The sequence below is a fragment of the Otolemur garnettii genome, unplaced genomic scaffold, assembly GCF_000181295.1.
Source record: "Otolemur garnettii isolate 467f Iridium unplaced genomic scaffold, OtoGar3 scaffold00001, whole genome shotgun sequence".
Lineage (NCBI taxonomy): Eukaryota > Metazoa > Chordata > Mammalia > Primates > Galagidae > Otolemur > Otolemur garnettii.
In genome coordinates, this window is record NW_003852396.1 from 62,084,449 (window position 1) to 62,103,703 (window position 19,255).

At 45.2% G+C, this 19,255-nt stretch overlaps 1 protein-coding gene across 4 annotated transcripts in view; it reads right to left on the reverse strand.

Annotated features, from left to right (window-relative positions):
• SLC1A2 (solute carrier family 1 member 2) overlaps nt 1–19,255 on the reverse strand; it is a 93,700-nt gene that overhangs the window by 60,467 nt on the left and 13,978 nt on the right. The window contains exon 1 of one of the 4 annotated variants that reach the window (XM_023509268.1): nt 8,841–8,963. The exons of 2 other annotated variants lie outside the window; for them this stretch is intronic. The gene's annotated coding sequence lies outside the window, so the exon portion shown is untranslated. One more of the 4 variants, XM_023509262.1, reaches the window with a different exon arrangement.

A 19,255-nucleotide genomic window follows, 5' to 3' on the forward strand; every position in this document is an offset into this window, starting at 1 on the left:
CTGCTCAGCTGTGCCGAAGATGCTCATTGACCAAGATGTTGGTCTCTCTCTGAGGGATCCTGGGTCCTCACAGTTCCTGAGAATGAAAGGCACAGGGTCACAGCCTCCAGAGTCTCCTTCAGTCCTGTCTTTCGTTCATTGTGTCCTCACTGTGTCCACTTGCCAGATCACAAAAATACTTTCAGGAGCAGTCCTGCCAGTGAGCTGCTCCAGACTTCACCTCCAGGCAGTCCTCGGGTTATGAATGAGACAGGTGCTGTAGGTTTGTTCTCAAGTTAAAGTTGTATGTAAGTTGGAACGGTTACATTTGCTTATTACCTGTAATAGCCCCTGTTCAGAAGTTGCAGGTTGTACATAAGTCAGATGTTGTCATTTGGGGACTGCCTGTACAATACATCTTTTCTATAGCCTCTTTCTGAACATCCAAGGATCTGGCTAAAACATGCAGCTTACAGTTATGAGGGGATTGCACCTGGTGCGCAAAGGGAGGTGGAAGTCAAGAGGCTCTGCTCTAACTCCGGGCTGCTGCTCAACGCGTGTGTTAGGAGTAGAAGGGGAGTAAAAGGGACGCCAGCTGCCTTGCCCAGGATCAACAGACCGTGGGGTGAAATCCCACAAGATGTAAGACACTAACGGGGTTTAGATGTAAATTTCAGTCCATTTTTATTTCTTAGGTCCTAGCCTCTTCATCTACAAAATAAGAGGGTTGGATTGGAAATTTTTTAACATTCTAAGATTCTGTGATTCTCTCATTCCCCAGATGACAAAAAGGATAATCGCAGCACTCAGTTCCAGAAATGTGGATTCCACTCTAGGAACCCAGGACTGAATAGGTCTGGAGTTTACCATGAGCCAAGTCATTTCATTGACCATGAAGGGACAGCCCCAGGCTGCATCATGACCCTCCCAGGGAAAGGCAGACATAGGAACAAGCCAGCAACAACCATAAGCACTGCTGTTTCTTTATGTCTTTACCTTTATTTTTACCTTTCATCTCTCTACTGCTACAGAAGCAGTTTTTTCTATGGCCATTGAAATGGCGTTGGTGTCAAATTCAGTACACGGCACAGGCCTAGGGATCTTCCAATCCCCTGATCTGCTCAGGGGGCAGGTCAATGACTGAGGAACCCAGTCAGACTGGTGAACTTGCAGTGGGACCAGCCAACTGTCAAATGCCACAACATCACCGAGAGACCACCAAATCAATCATAGCCAACTCGTACGGGACCCAACAGGTGGCACTCACAGAAAAAATGAGAAATTGAGGGGAAAAGAATCTTTCCAAATCACTTCTCAGACCCAATGACCCAAGCTTTGGGGTCTGAAGGAGTAAAGAAGAAGGCAACGAAATTCTGAAGGGCTGAATAAAATTGTATTTGGCCCAGAAACACATTCAAACACCAGCTCTGAATAACAACTTCCAAAAGGCAGCGTGGTGGAAAGCAGTTATATAATTCCATGGCCATTGGATTCTTGGTGAAAATCTCCCTTTTCTAACCATGGCTAGGACAAGACAGTAGGCCTTTGAATAATACCACCCAATTCACTGGGTCATGATAGTGCTCTGATGAGATAATATTTATGAAAGCATCAACAGAGAATCTGGTAGGTCGTAGATACTCAATTTTACTTTTCTTTCTTTGTCTGAAATGCCTCAAATGCTATAAAATGACCATGAAGACCATTTGCTTACAGTTGAGTCTTAGTAAATCTCTTTGCCAATAAATTGGTCATTGTGCTTTTTATAAAGGAAAAGTTCCAGAAGGAACTGCCATCAGCCCTCCCACGCTGGCTGGGGTGACTTGACAAGCTCTCAAAGAACATCACGATTACAACCTGAAGGACAAAAACCTCTAGACTTTTGTGAAATCCTCCCCAGGGTAGAGATTTAAGCCAGCTTTGACCCATCAGATTTGCCCATTTCCAGGAAGGCTCCCCATCACCCAAAACACAAATAAGAAACCAAGGAACAGTGAGACTCCAGAGTGCCTGGGGTGGGGTGTTTGATCATCCCTTATGGGGAACTTTTTCTGAAAATAGACATTATGCCATGGCCCAGGAAGACACTGACCACCCAGTCCCCAAAGACGTATCAATTCTGAAGTAATCACTACCCACCTCTGGTTCAGGGAACAACACGAAGAACATGTGACAACTCTAGTAAACCGGGGAGACTCATGTGGTATGCACTCTGGGTTGTGAGCCACGGGGAACTTGGCCCCCTGTCTGGATGAACAGGGCAGTTTGCCCAGCAGCAAACTGCCTCCACTGGCTGAAACGTCCTCCCCACCCCACCCTCCAGTCCAGCCTTCTTAGACCTACTTGTACTTCTCCTTCAAAACAACTCAAGACTTCCCTCAGGAATCCTCTGTTGACTCCAGATTTGCTTTCTAGATGCTCCCTCTGCAGCTGATCGTATCACCTGTGCTCTCCGGGCCTTTCTCAGAGTTGACTTATCTGTTTTCCCCAGGAGAACATAAACTCTTTGAGGACAAGAATGCATCATATTTGACTATCTCCCCCTCGCCTAGCATCCTCATAAAGAGGCTGAATTAGCATATGCTGAATGAATGCATGAAAAAATGATCAGATAAAAAATATGTTCTGGCCACGGGTTCTGTGTGACACTCAGCTCTATGGTGGCAGTGGGCTGGAAGCCTGAGAAATATGAAAAGATGAGAGAAACAACTGGAGGGGGTGAGAAACAGCATCACATGGGGAAGTCCCCTCCTGCAAAAAGCAGGGAGTATTTGCATTAGAAAAACCAGAATGCAGTGGAATGTAGTGGTTAGCACCTCATGGCAGCTTTGATCCAGGTGCCCTGCCAAAGTGTAGTGGCCCTAATGCTCCCAGCACTCCGGGGATGTGGGAGTGGGCAGGGAGACAGGGCCATAAGCCAGGCAGGCTCAGCTAACAAGACCTTTGGGGGAAACTGATGAGGACTCAGAAAGAAGCTTGGTCCCTTAAGGGTCTCTTAGGACCCAACTGTCAAGCAGCCACATCTCTAATTTTGGACCTTCCAAAATGTGGTCCTTCTGCCAAATAGCACAAGCATTCATTGTCTTTCCAAGAGTCCACAGCTCCTGATCTTGAGGAACACTCTTGCTTAACAGAGCTCCAGACTCAGCCCCCAGGTCTGGGAGGTTCATCTTTTGGACCCTGAGTGTCCCAGGCTCAGCCTTCCCCATCAGTTTCCCAGACTGGGGAGTGGCTGGATGTTGACTAGCAAGTGGCTTAATCAGCGGCAGCACCTTCAGGCACCATCAGGAACTGGGGAGGTGCCGGATACAGTAGCCAGGACTTCCTGGGTATTTTGGTCACACCTTACAGCGGCTTTTCTTCCACATGGCCTGTCTGTGTGTCTTTTCTCTCCTCTCTGCTGAGCAGCCACCCTCACAACACAGCAACAACCTCAAGCAAGAAGGCAAATAAGTCCCCATCACGGTCATACAGATGGCAAGATTTTCCAGGCAGGCATTGGAAATGCCACACTCTGCTTTTGCCAGATGATATCTAAGGGCTTCCTGAAAGTTTCCCCAGGGGCCTTCACAGCCGCCCACTTCTGGCTCCCAGAGGCCTAAAATTCCTCCTCTAAAGACCTTCCTCTTTGCACCCCAGCAGAAAACCCAGATTCAAGGCAGAAGTCCATGGGAAAAGCTACCCATTCACCATGATCAATCCTCCCTAAAAATAGGGCTTTCTGGGGGAACACCTTGACAGGGTCAGCAACACACCCAGAAGCCAAACAACAGGAGGGATTTGACATGAACTTGGCCAATTGCACACTATTCACTGGCCAGGGGCAGTCCTGAAGTCCACTGCATGTAAAACCCTGAGGCCTCAGTAGGGTTTCTTGAATGCTAGCGATTCTCTTTTTCCTTTCTTTCTAAACCAGATGCTCATTGCCTGTGTGGGTTCAGTTCGTGAAAACCAGTCGAGCTGTTCACATAAGATTTGTGTGCTTACTTGTAGGAATGCCATACTTGAGTAAGAAGTTTAAAAACAGGCAATCTAAATTGTGGTGTTAGAAGTAAATACATATAATATATCTATCTACCTTTGGCCCCTAAATGGCCAATTCCCATATTAACAAGTGCTAGTTTTGCCCAAGAACGCCATGTACGTTGGGAACATGTAAATATCTCCTTCAGATGAGACAAAACCAGTGGAGCCCTGGGGTCGTCCAGATTACAAAAGAGTGATCTCATCGGCCAAAAAATAAGTTTGTGGCCTTTATCCTTATTCTACTCTTCATGCCCACAACGGGAAAGTAAGAGGAAACCCTTCAAGCTCATCTCCTTGAGTTCACCTTTTAAATTATAAACACTAGGGTGGCACCTGTGGCTTAGCGAGTAGGTCACTGGCCCCCTATATCGAGGGTGGTGGGTTCAAACCGGCCCCAGCCAAACTGCAATAAAAAATGGCCAAGTGTTGTGGCAGGCACCTGTAGTCCCAGCTACTTGGGAGGCTGAAGCAAGAGAATCACCTACGCCCAAGAGCCTGGAGGTTGCTGTGAGCTGTGATGCCATGGCATTCTACCGAGGGTGACAAAGTGAGACTCTGTCTCTAAAAAAAAAAATTATAAACAATAACCAGCATTTCATCAGTTTTAACTAACAAGCTAGTAATAGCATTTGCATAAATAATAATAAACAAGGCATTTTCACATTCATGAACTTCTTTGGTCTTCATGATAGCCCTGAAAGGGAAGAAATTATTCTATCTTAGAAATAAAGACATGAAGTCTACAGTCTGAAACTAGCCCAAATTCCCAAAGCTTAGAAGCTGCAGAGCTGGGCTTTGAACAGGTGATTCTGCAGCCAAGTTAAACCCATGCTATCCTTTGTTTTTGAGTCCAGGGTTCTTTGGATACACCCTTTCTAGAGTGTTTGCAGAGTGACGGACAAATTAGAATTCCCATCTGTACCAAGGCATTAGTGACTTACGAGACACATATTCCTAGCACCTGGAGAGAGAACAGGCAAAGTGAGCTCTGGGAAGCCTTGGCCTTGTTGCCACCTTAGACAATCCCTGCTGCTGGCACCATGGCCCCATATGCACCATGGTGGGAAAGTGGGATCCACTCAACTGACTCCTCCCCTCAGGCAAATGGAGCACATGGGAATCTTCCTATTCCCAGGGACTCAGCCAGCACCTGCCACTGCGAAATAATCTCAAAGAGTCATTCCAACTCTGGTCCATCACCAAGAAGGGTCACCCTTTTGAAGGGACTCAGAAATGTGTAGTAATTAGTAACAATCAAAATGTAAATGATGATGATGGTGACCAACATTTATTCAAGGCTAACTGTGTACCAGGCACTTCTCTAAGTGTTATGTATGAACTGATTTGATTCTCACAATAACCTCATGGGATAGATCCTATTATTAGCAACTGTGACTGAAAGGAAAATAGATGCATTTGCCCAATGTTCAAAATTCTGAACTTGCAAGAACTGACTGGCCCACCCTCTCTCTCCACTCTGAAAAAACTTGCTCTTTGTATTAGGTAATTTTGTGCCCGCAGTAAACATTGACACTGAACATTTGGCCAAAAGAGTGATTTTGCTTGAGGAGGGCAGGTGAGGGGAAGTCTGGGAAGTTAACACCTGCTCGTCCAAACCAGAGCCTGACCAATAGATACACATGACAGTCATGGGATCCTGGAATTTCAGAACTACAGAGGCTTCCTGCTTCCCCTTGACCTCTGGACAAATGATTATTGGTCCAGTGGCTCCAAATCTGTCTCTGGATCACTTGTTAAAAACACAGATCTCTAAGACTCATGTCCACACAAGAACTTGCACACAGACCTTTATGGCAGCATTATTTATCATCACCCAAACTTGGAAGCAGCTGAGATGCCTTTCAATAGCTGAATGAATAAAGTGTGCTATGTCCAGACAATAGCCTATTGTTTGATATTAAAAGAAAAAAAACATACCATTAAGATACAAAAGACATGAAGGAAGTGAAAATAAATGCATATTAGTAAGTAAAAGCAGCCAACATGGAAAGGCTATATCAATGTGATTCCAACTATGTGACATTTTGAAAAAGGCAAAACTACAGAGACAGTAAAAAAATGAGTGGTTGCCATGGGTGTGGGTGGGGTGCTGAATAAGTAGAGCATGGGGGGTTTTTTTTAGGGCAGTGAAAATCCTCTGTATGACACTGTAATGGTAGATACATGTCATTGTCCATTTGTCCAAACCCACAGAATGCGTATCCCAGAGTGAGCCTGATGTAAACTGTGGACTTGGGGAGATAATGAGGTGTCGAGGTGATTCATCAGTTGTGATAAATGCACCACTGGGGTGGAGGATGTTAATGGCCCGTGTGGCCAGGGGAGATACTGCACTTTCTGTACTTTCCACTCAATTCTGCTGTGAATCGAGAACAGCTTTTTTTTTTTTTTTGAGACAGACTCTTAGTATGTCACCCTCTGTAGAGCACTGTGCCATCACAGCTCACAGTAACCTCAAACTCTTCGGCGTAAGCAATTCTCTTGCCTCAGCCTCCCAAGTAGCTGGGACTACAGGCACCTGCCACAATGCCCTACTACTGTTTTTTTTTTTTTCAGTTGTCATTGTTGTTTAGTAGGCCCAGGCTAGGTTCAAACCCACCAGCCTTGGTGTATGTGGCCAGAGCCCTAACCACTGAGCATGGGTGCCAAGCCTAGAACAACTCTTTAAAAAATATAATCTATTAAACAAACAAATAAACAACAACAAAACAAGAAACAGATCTCCAAGCTCCATCCCTGAACATCCCAGTTCAGCAAGTCTAGTTGGGATCTAGACCTCTGGACATTTTTTAAAAGCACCAGGTGATCGTGTCACAGCCGATCCATGCGCTGACATCTGGCCAATGCCTGAACAAATGCATCGATCGGCAGCCTATCACCTCACACTCTAACCATCCCACCGTTGGGTAGTTTTGATTCTTAGAATGTTCTTCCTTTATGGGGAGCCTAAATCTGGCTCCCTGTAGCTTTTTACCCACTGGTTGTTTTTCTACCCTGTGGGGCCACTTAATAGTAACAGTTGTTGTCAGATTGAGCACTGGATGCTTTGCATGCATTACCTCCCCAACCCCACACAACACCCCCTCACAAGGTAGGTGCTATTATATTATCCTTATAGATTAAAAAACTGGAGGTCAGAGAGGCGAGGGCGCATGCCCAAAGTCAGGCAGCTGCTGGGTGGCTGAGCTGCGATGGGAAGCCAGCTCTGCCTGAACACGGTGCACGCCCACAGCACTTCTAGTAAACTTCTCCATCCACTAGCCCAGGCGTCCTCAAACTACAGCCCGAGGGCCACATGCAGCCCGCCTAGTACATTTATCCGGCCCGCCGGGTTTGCGGCGCTGCCTGTCCTGCTTAGCAACCGACTCTTCCCAGGGCCCGCAGTCCCGCCCTCCAACAGTCTGAGGGACAGTGAACTGGCCCCCTGTTTAAAAAGTTTGAGGACCCCTGCTAGCCTTCGAAGCATTTGAAGGCAGCAGCTCTCCTCTCCACTCAGGGTTTTCTCTTCTCTCTGTTCTTCACCACCATGGTCAGAACACCTCAAGCTACACACTTACAGACACAGTGACCTCCCCTCCAGGCCAGCGCTGGCCACATCCCTGGACCCCGAGACCATCCAGGAAGAGCTTTCTGGTTCTTACCCTCAGCATGTCAGTGCTGCATTTGAAAAGTTGAAGGGGAGTAGGTAACTTCACATTTGAGAACGAAGTTCCTAGGGAGTACTGGTCAGGAGCAGTGACCACCTACTGACTTTTTATTATATAGTAGTGATAAGCAGAAAAATGCTTCCCTCCCCACAAATATCCGAGACCTAATCCCCAGGACCTGTGAATTTGTCAGGTGCGGGGGCAAAGGGGCTTTTCAGGTGGCAGGTGTAATCAAGGTTGCTACTCAGCTGACCTTGAGTTAGGGACAGGTTCCTGGAATATCCAGGTGGGCCCAAGGCAATCAGAATTTTCTTATAAGGAGAGAGCGGCAGGAGAGAGAGAATTAGAGAAGGGTAGCTTGAAAAATCTCAGCCCAATGTTGCTGCCTTTAAAGACAAAAGAAGGAGGCATGAGCCAAGAAATGTGAGAAACTTCTAGAACCTGGCAAAGGCAAAGAAACAGGCTTCCTTAGGGCTCCCAGAAAGGAATACGGCCCTTGATTTCAGCCCAGTGAGATCCAACCCAGACTTCTGACCTCCAGAGTTATAAGATAATAAGTGATTGGTGAAGGCTTTTGTTTTAAGCCTCTCAGTTTGTGCTTACTTATCATAGAAATGATGGAAGGCTGATGTAGTAGCGGCCCCTATGGTGAGTGTTTTCTACATCATTTTATTAGACGATTACAGAGCGCCTGAGAGGCAAGGCAGCAGACGCCAAGAATTCCCGACCAACACCTGCTCCTCTGCTCCTTCTAGAAATCTGTTCAGAGGCAGTGGGCTCAGCCAGCTGCTGACGCCTCAGCCCCCCACACTGACACATAGGCAGAGCCCCTCCCTTCCTCACTCCTTCCTGCTTTGACAGAGGCCTAGATAAACACAGATTAAAGCAACGGTTTCCTCTTGTTAGCCAATAAGCTGTTTAAAAGTCTCAGCAATGTGATGAGTCCGTGGCCTCCATTGCCCAAGGAGGCATTTCAAGGCCTCCCAGAGGACTTCTGCCATTTCTTACTCTGGTTCCTCATGAGCCACTACATTTGTGGCTAGTCATCAGTCTCTGCCACATCCACCACTCACCTTAGCCCAATCGCGTCGAAATTGGTTTATTATGCTAATTTTACAAGTGAGAAACTGAGCCATCCAATCCCAAGTGAAGGATGATCCTCCTTACCAGGAGAATTTCCTCTCGGAAGAAGACTGCGTGGGCAGCTTGCAGACTCCGGTTGGCTCACAGTGCTGCGCGCTGCCAGGGCACGAGCGGCTACGTCCTCTTCCATCATCCACTCCCGTCCTGCCCTTTGAACAGGCAGGTGCAGCTCATGGTGTTCAGGAACTACATTACTTCTCATGTGAGAACCTGGGCTTTTAATTGACTCTTTGATGTTGTCCCTTTGAATAATCTTTTCCTGAGCCCCAAATGCACCTCTCATGCCTCTAGCATGCTACATGGCACCCTTCATCACAATCATATGGTTTGCTGAAGGTCTAAATGCCCCTTTAGATGCTAAGGGAGGGGCCATACATCGAACCTTGTGACCAGAGAATATTAGGTGCTTGATAAGGATTGCTGAGACTAATGATCAGAATGCACTACAGGGAGCCCAGTCTAGGATCCAGGAGGTGAATCTGGCAGCAAGGGGCAGGCATTGTCTCAGCTTGAGCCCCGGGAAAGTGGTTCCTCCTATGAAGGTGGCTTTGGATAGAAACCTAAGCAGAGCACAAGAGTAGGATTATGAAACTCTTTAACCTGAAGTCCACAGATGTGCCACTAATGTCTGGTGACCCTGCTGAAAGCAACTATGGCTTCTAATGACAAGCGGCCATGCCTTGGCTTTTATGCACTTCCTAGAGGCATCCCAGCAGCTCCACATCTCCTCAGCATCTCAGAAGCGGTGATGGTATGAGGTGTGAGTTGCTAGATCACAAAAGCTCTTCAAGCCCAGGTGGCTTGGAAGAAAGGCTAGCTCCTGCCCAATGTGTAAAATCTTAAACATATTACTGAGCCTTGTTTCTTCCTGAGCCAGTGACTTATCTAGTTGACTCTAAAGTCATGATGTCCACTCAAGGATCACGTCCTGCCTTTGCTTGAATCCTCTATATAATTGCACGCACCATGCCAGACACCTCGTAGGTGTTCGGTACAAACTGGTGGATTGAATTCAGTTCTAGGGCAAAATATGGTAACAGGGGTTCAATAAGATCTATGTGTAAACCCAGATGAGAGCTCTGGACTCAAATATCTCCTTGCATTTTGAGTCAACAGAAGAGGCAGGCTTTTTCACCTTTTTATCCCACCCCCCCTTCCCTATCTGTTCCCAGGCCACATTCAGCACACGCTCTGTCCACTGATCTTCATATAAGAACATGTCCAACCCCATACTCCATTACTAGGAAATGGATATTGTACTTTATGGGGAGAAAGGGCCCAGGTTGGCACCACACACCAGCTGGAGAACAGGTGATACAATTTCATTTGGCGCAACTTTGTTCTTCCCCAGAATAACTGTCCTCAGTCCCCTTTACTTCATTTGTCACCCTTAACCTCCTTAGTCTGTTGAGCTCTGCACAAACAGGATAGTCTGTCAAACAGCTGCGAGCTGCTGTTCCTCCAGCACATCCCTGGTGTGGGTCTCACCTCCCGCCCTCACACAGTTTATCAAGTATTCACTCCCCAAACAGGTGTCCTTTTTGGCTGCTCAGAAAATGTAGCACTTTCCTATGTTGTTATTCCAAAAATAGCAGAGAGCAGTCACAGAATTTATTTATCTTTCTCGGGTAAGGATTCCTTTACTTTATTGCTAAGCTTAATAAAAAGTTATTTTAACAATGTTAATGATAAAGAATTGGAAATTCATTATAAAACCTCTTAATTCGCAGTGATAAATTTCAGTAAATTGTTAAGTCGTTTAAGTTTTTGTTTTCTTTTCTTTTTTCTCTTTAAAAAAAAATTTTAATTTTTTGGAGACAGAATCTCACTCTGTTGCCAGGGCTAGAGTGCAGTGGTGTCATCATAGCTCAAAGCAACCTCAATCTCCTGGGTTCAAGAGATCCTCCTGCCTCAGCCTCCCCCGTATCTGGAACTATACAGCACCTGCCAAAATGCCCAGCTAATTTTTCTATTTATAGTAGAGATGGGTGTCACTCTTGCTCAGACTGGTCTCTAACTCCTAAGCCCAAAGGATGCTCCTACCTCAGTCTCCCAGAGAGCTAAGATTACAGGCATGAACCACTGCATGCAGCTCATTGGAGTTTTTCTTAAATAAACATCAATGCTCTCTGTTTCAATCTTGTTATTGAAGGGTACTCAAGGTTTTTGTCTACTTTCCTGCCCTAGTAAGTAGAGTCTAAAGGATAGGATAAAACTTGAATACAATAGGCAAGCATTTTCTTTTCCTTTGGAGAGTCTCACAATAAATTCTACATACAATTTTGGGGGTGATGGTCCACATCATCTTTCCCTGCCCACAACTTTTTCCCTCTCCACTCAATTCTCCCCTTCAATCTGTATGAGTTCCTATAAACCTGCAGGGGGTACAGGGTGGTGGTTGTGTTGCTTTTTAAATTTGAATTATATAACAACATTTAAAATCAGGTATATTTCTCATCAAAATTCAGATTTCACCTTGCTCTTAAAGTACTAGAAAACATGGCTGTCCTGAAACCTGGATTCCTGAGTGGCAATAACCAGCCAAACTGAGAAATGATTATCCTTCAGACAGGTGTGGATTTTCGAGTCTGCCACAGTCCACACCAGGCCCTATTGCCTCTATAATACCAATGCCAAGTGTCAATTACCATTTATCATCATGCCTCTACTGCTGTTTTTCTGAAAGAAATGTTAAGAGGAAAATAAACTATCTCCTGATTTCATGTACATACCTGGCTGGTTCTTGCTAAGTTAACAGTCCCTATCCCATTTGTTTCCATTATTGTACAGGTAGGAGCTTTCTCTGTATGTTGAAGTAAAATCCTCAAACAAGAGGATTTTAGGTAGGTATATAGGGGTTCAACAGGGTTCAGAGCTATCACATAATTTACAAATACTAGCAGAGGTTCCCTGGGGTCAAATTTGAAAACAAAAGAAAGTGACCTGTGGTCTCACCTTCCTGAGAGCAGGCAGAAGCGGTACATAAATTAATGATAGACTAGCAGATTACAGGGGCTGGAATAGGGATTCATTGTTTTTTTTCTGCATGTCTTCTTATTATCAGTGGGCCCAAGATTAGAACTCTCTGGTATAATGAATCAGTATGTGCTAAAATGTTGAGACATGGCTTTGGGCTTTCCTTTGTAGGTGCACATCAGTGGTGGTGGGCACCAGGACGTGCAGAATTGGTGAGTTGTATTCATGGGCTGTAGAATCTTGGTAGACAGACTTTTTTGCAGCATCTATTAAGACAGATGTTTTGCACAATGTGAGAAGTGACTGTTTACAGATGAGGAAGCAAAGTTAAGTAACACACTTATTGTCAAGTAAGGAAAGGATAGAGCTGGGACACAGACCCTGCCCCATCTTCATCCAAATTCTTTTCACTTTAGCAGGGCTGCTGCAAGAGCATGTAAAGATGAGAATAACGTTCTTAGATGCTGCACTAGTTACTACATCCTAGATGTAACCTTCAATTCTCTTGAGTAATTACTGCGTGTGTGTATTTGTTCTCATTCTCCACTTTCACCAACGCACCCAATCCCAACCTCATAACTCCTCATTCTTCATAAATACCCATAAAACTTAATGAAAGCTAAATTCCCCCAAGTTGTTGGGCACGTAGGTAGCTTCAGCCCAAAGGCATTCAAGCTTCAGGCACAGCAACAGTAGTTGCACAATCAAGTGCAGCACAAGGAAGCTGCTGGGAGCTAATCTGCCACAGTCCTGCTGCTCCTCTGGCCCAGAATCACCCCTTTCCAATGGTTCTCAGACCATGTTGAGGATCCTGACCCCAGGCATGCCATGTTGCTTAACTCTGGGCCTGAAGAAATGTTCAGAAATGGATTTTTAATTCAAGATTCCCTTTTGCATGATGTGAAGCCTCCTTTGTGGAAGAAAGGAAGACAGTCTGTCGTGAGTTAGTATCAGGATCCTGGCAACAATGCAAAGCAAAATCTGATCCAATCTCTTCAGACTTTCTCCCTAAGAAAGTGTTTCCTTGATGGTCTCCACCTAGATGCCTTTGAAGATGATGTGGTCCATTCATTAATTGTATTTATGCTCTTGAATGGCTATTTTTACACAATGGGCTTACACCTGTGTGCCCAAATGTATGAGGTGTACCTTGGATTTACTTGGTGGAGCCATTCAAGGTTGCAGAAGAGCAAGAGGAAACAGCTACAAACTCCAAACCACTGCAGCTTACTGTGTGAACTTGTGCATGTGCTGTCTCTTATCTGCACCTGGAATTCAGTTATAAAAAAATTCAGTTATGAAAAAGAGCACTAAGTACACTATCACCATTTACAGAGTATACCAGTTCCAGGGTAAATAATTTCCTTTGCTTGATCCTCACAGCTGCAACTCTATGGGCAGGTGGAGTGGGGGGAGGGATGAATGGATAGAGTACTATTTTTATTCCCTTTCTACAGATAAGAAACTATAGGAACTAATGTACCTAAAATCACCCATACAGCTAAATCTACATCTGCTCAACTCCAAACCCCAAATTTTAAGCACTATATGCAGGTAACTGGGCAGTCTAATTCAAATATCTCATCCTTTGGTCTTGTATTTATAATTTACTAGCAAGACTTACCAAATCATGGCTCACCACATGGCCCACAAAGCCTAAAATATTTACTATCCATCCCTTATAGACAAAATTTGCTGACCCTTGGCTTAGAGGAACTGTAAACCAAATCCCACATTTTCTATTCTGTTTACTTATGGTCTCTATAGTACTTGAGATCAAAAGATTCTATGACTTGGTTTTGATTCATAAAAATACTTCATTGTATTTATTTATGTAAATAACCCTGAGTGATGACAGTTGGAAATAAACTTGGAAAAAGAAAAAAAAAAAAGAGCTAAAGAGTTGTGGTTCTACAATATCCACCTTCTGGATCACTGCAGAGCTGCTGGTTAACCAAAATCCAAGGAGGGTCTTGCTAGAGTCACAAAGAATTTAGTGGATGGGTCTACACTGAGTGTAGACAAAAGTGTCCACAGGCCTCTCTTAACTCATATTAACAAGGGATTAGAAGGGAATTCTCTTACCAGCATGTAGCCAAACTGAAGACTAGCTGTTTAAATGGCTGCCAGCATGCTAGGCCAATAGAAACAGTGACACAGAGGGTAGTCAGAAAGGCAATGAGTATTCATTTTACTCATTGTTTTCAAATGTAGCCAGAAGTGTTTGGGAATCTTTGTATATAACAGACATCTGAGTCATCTCAGCAGCAGGGCGTTCTCATGAGTCATTAACACACGCTAGACCCAAATCAGGTCTTTCCACTGGCTCAAGAAGATGCCAAGAATCTTACCAATACTATCACTACACTACCCAGTTTGGATTCAAAAACAAATGAAAGAAATCTGACTACACCTGTGTGCCCAAATGTATGAGGTGTACCTTGGATTTACTTGGTAGAGCCATTCAAGGAAGAGCAAGAGGAAACAGCTACAAACTCCAAACCACTGCAGCTTACTGTGTGAACTTGTGCATGTGCTGTCTCTTATCTGCACCTGGAATTCAGCTATAAAATGAGATATTTAACCTGGATATCTGCAGTGCCTTCTAGCCCTAAGAGTATGTAGAGTGGACACTATAGCAATAGTGAAGAAACAATTCTATAATATACTGCTTACATATGACTCACAGTTAATTATCCAATTAGTGTCATTATTATATAATTATCATTAATATTATTATCCTTATTTATGGCATAAATAATAACAATAATAATGATGATGATAGAGAGCATTTGCTAAGTACTTTGTAGATGCCATATGTTATTTGTTGAGGTCTCTAGAATATGTGGGACTAGTAGATTCTAAGCGCTGCCTAGATCAGGAGTCTGGAAACTACAACCGTGGGCCAAATCCAGCCCACTGCCTGTTTTTGTAAACAAAGTTTTATTTGAACACAGCCTATTGTCTGGGGTTGTTTTTGCATGCCAAGAGCAAAAGTGAGTAGTTTCAATAGAAAACCTAAACTATTTGTTATCTGGCCCTTTATAGAAAAATCTTCCTGACCCCCATCACTTACACCCTACTTAGCAAATCTGTTGCTTTTCCCAGCCTGTGTCTGCCTCACTATTCTTTTGGTTCTAGTCTCTTGACTTTTCTTGGGACACTTCCACTTCTCAATTCTGTCTCTTTGGTTTGGGTATATCTGACCTCTTGGCTACCTCAGGCCTGGCGAACCAGGATACTCCATCCCTATGACCACAGAGATCACGGGTGGGCATCTGGACCAAGTCAGACCAGTGAGATTGGAAGGAGAAGCTCTTTTTTGTTGAAGATGCCGAGCTGCTAGGATGCCTCCAGAGCTGCCAGAGCCTGCACAGAAACGACCTGCCTGTGTTCTGATGATAAGATTTTAGCATCTGAATCCAGCTATGCCTGAAGTTACTCTTAGACTTTCAGCTGATAAACCAATTCATTCTCTTGCTTTCTTAAGTCTGATTAAGTTAGGCTTCCATCACTTGCAACTAAAACAAAGCAATCCTTTGAAATAGACATATTTACTTTCCCCAGGAAGACGTAACTACCCAAAGTCACATAGCTAGTCCTAACCAACAAGTTGTTTTCTCATCTTCGAAGAGGGAGCCTTCCAAACCACACTGCAGCTCTCTAGAGGGTAGTTCTTTGGGGACCATCCTGTTTTCTACTTGTGACTGTCCCATGATAAGACCCAGCAGAGCGCAAGCTTCTCATGTGGTAATTTGGAGGAAGTTACAATAAAAAGTGGTGTCATAGTCATTTTTCAGCCCCTCATTCTTGCCATTCACCTGGGAAAGATTTTTGCTGGGGAGAAAGCAGACCTCCCTCCCTTGGCTGTTTGATCGTTCAGCAAGAAACATATGCGGTGGAGCTGTCTCCACATGGGAGCAAGATCGGGAGTCAAGACCCTCCTCCAACAAGGACTGAGTTAGGGCAGACCTTGCTAAGGATGGAGTCCATGAACTCACAGCTAACTGGAACCACCCATCCTCCCAGACAACTTCTTTATACTCTGATTTATAGAGAAGGACAGACTCCAGGAGGAGACACAGTGCAGGGTATAGAAACCAACCCAGCCATGTCTCTGGTTGGTGTGTGCCTCAGTTTACACCCTTGCTGGCTGGAGGACTTTGTAAGGAGGACTGGCTCTCAGGCAGTCATCCTGGGGGCTCACAAGACCCTCTGTCTAGGGGGTACAGGTCTCAACATGCCAAGAGAAGAGGATGAATTCAAGCATTTGTTTGAATGATTTTCAACCAAAAGAGTCAAGTTAGATGGATGGTAGGAGAAGGATTAGAAGATAGACACAAATACACATACAAATAATACTTCTGGAAGGGGCACAGGATGCTGTTAGTAGGAGTGGCCTCTGGGAAGAGTAAGCAAATGGGTCTCCCAAATGACAGAGTGATTCACTGATCACTGCATACTCTTTAGCACTGTTCAAATGTTTCCTCATCTGCGTTGATTACTTTTTGAATGTTGGGATCAAAAATAAGGAAATTGTCAAAAATATATTTCATGACAAACCCTCTTGGTTTCATCTCTCAATGACCCTAAAAGTTACATGACTAGAACTCCTTTTCCTTTGTCTTCCTAATGAAGCTTTTTTCTTCGAGGCTTTGTAATATCAGCCATGGTGGACACACTGACGTGGGCTCTGTGCTCACGTGTCAGTCCCTGGAGCAGAGAGAAGCAGCAGTGGGACCCAGCTCCTGCCCAGCAAACAGACTGCATGAGACCTGTTCCTCTAGCATCTGTCTCAGTTCGGGGCCAGCCATCGATAAGGGGCAAAGGGTGGCAGAAGGGAGACCAAAGTACCAGCCACGAAGGCCTCCAGTCCACCTAAGCACAGCTGGGGGTGGGACAGGGCATCCCTGGCACAGAGATCAAAGAGCTGGCCACAGTCTGGCCTCGAAGGTACTCAGAGTCCCCAGAATGATCCGAGCCCCCATCTGCTTTATTACATTCAGTGGGCAAAGTTTAAGATTTCAAAAGAATGGGACATGAAACACAGCTGTCCAGCACGATTCTGAATCACTCCGTGCTCCCCCAGTCTGAGACACACATGCACCTTCTATAGGAAGAAGCTGTGTTTGGCTTTAAAGCTCAGTTCTACTATCTCCCGGCTGTATAATCCTCAGCAACTCACTTTAATCCCTCTAATAGTGCTTCTGTTTCCTCACTCACACAAGGGAAGAGGATTGTAGAAAAGAGTAAACTAGATGCAAGAACTTTTCAATGCCAGCTGCCGAGCCGGTCAGCGCTGCCCTGTTTCCTTCTTTCCCTTCGGCTGTCTCGGAGGTAAGGAGGTGATCTTTAAAGGATTCATTGTCTGAAAGAGACAACATAAAACACCATCAAAATGAATTTTCTAAGAAAATTCTGCAGATACTCAAGTGAGGCTTGGCATCGCTGGACTCTTACGTAACAAGTTACATAAGGGTCATCTTCTTCCCTCAACGTGCCCTCTCGGATTACGGTGTGGAGGCTCAGGTCAGGAGGAAATTACATAAGCATAATCCTGGGGAATCAGGGAACAAAGCAACGACCAGTTCAAGAAGCAGAACTGCGGTGTGTTCCCGTGAGATAACACCGATGGTACAGTGTCACTGGAGTTTGCATGTGGGCCTTCTATCACCGTCCTGCTCTAAGACACGGTGAGACTTCAGACAGTCACAAAAATGATGTTAGTGTGTCCGCAGTATTAATATCTTCATCTTCCAGCCAGAATTACCCATGGTCTGTGCAGCAGGATAATAATAATATTGGTGACGATGATGGTATCTGTGCACTAGGACCCGGCCCCTCCAATTTTACACACACACAATCTAGTGTATGCAAGGACTGATGAAATGAATAATAGATGCAGAAACATTGTGAGACACCTCAAAGGCTTCTGCCTAAACATCTACTATAGTGCCCGGGTGACCATTTCACAGCAGATGGAATGTTTAGGACTCAAGGTCCATGGCTAATAAGTGGCCCCACTGAGAACTCAGATACTCTTTTTCCATCATTATTATTTTTCTTATATCAGAGACTCCGATATGATCAAAGTTAGAAATCTGTCCCTTTGCTCACCCATTCAGAAGATGTTTACTGAGCATCTACTCTGGGCTTGGCACTGTTGTCAATGTTACAGATCAGCAGTGAATGCCACAGAGGCTTACCTACTACTGGAGGGAGGCAATAAATAACTAAAGCCAACAGGAATAAGTACTCTAAGGACAAATTAGGCAAGGCACTGGTAAACGTGATAGAGAGTGATAGGAGACACGTGATGGAAGGTGGTCAGGAGACGACGTCATCAGTGATGTGAAGAAAGCAGAACACCACATGGGCTCTTAGAGAAAAGCATACAGAGAGAGGAAACACAAGTGCAAAGGTCCTGAGGTAGCAGCAAGCATGGGGAATTCTAGAAACACAGCAAGGAGGATCTCCTCACTAGGAAGTGCAAAATTCTGTGAGTGCAGGCATGATGGGAGTAAGGGAGACTCCCCTGCAAATGCACATACAAATTTCCCTGACAGTTGCAGACCCCTGGGGACCTTTACCCATGGCGCCTGGTTAAGATCCTCTGTTCTCTGCCAACCATTGTGGCTTCATTGCAGCTCCGAAAGGCTGAGTCCTGGCTGTCACCCCTCATGAGGCAAAAGACAGGCAAGCAGGAAATCAAACCCCCTTTTCGGACAATCTGCTGGTTCTGAGTTTCCAGAAGAATGGGCGGCCCTTTCCACTGCTCATCTCGAGGGACAGAGCAATGAAGGCAGGACCCCATCTTCAGCCTGCTCATGTCCTCCATGGCAGGAAGGGCTTCGAGCATCCTGAGCACCCTGATTGGATGAGACTCCACTGCGCTTTGAGTTGGGAGGCGCATTTAGTCTCCAGAAGGAGAATCAGACCATTCAACTGGGCTTAGCAGCTATGTGGCAAGCAGAGACCGAGCAGCCGACAAATATTTTTGGATTGTCTCTGCATAGAGTGTCAAATGACCCAAGAGTAAAAATTAATAATAGTCATTTTTAAAACAATCAATGCTGACTCAAGCAGCACGCTGAGCCCGAGCACCCCCATCCGTGACACTCAGCCTGTGTCTCCTGCCAGCCTCTCGCATGCCGCCACAGGACTCTCTGTGTTAAGACCATCACACCTAATAACTCTCGCTAAGCACCAGGGTTCCCATTATGGCTCCACCATAAAACACTTCATAAAACCTGCCGACTTTGCTCCTCCTTTTGCAAACCTTTCCCTCCTTCCTTTATCCCCCAGGCTATGCAAAGTGCCTTGCAGCTCTCAGAACTTCCCGCTAACTTCCCGCTAAGTCCCTGGCAAGCCCAGGCTGCACTGTGGAATGATCACATCCTCTCTGTGGAGGGACCACAGCAGCGTTGTATTCCCTGTTCTCCGCACTGGGCGCCAATCATGGC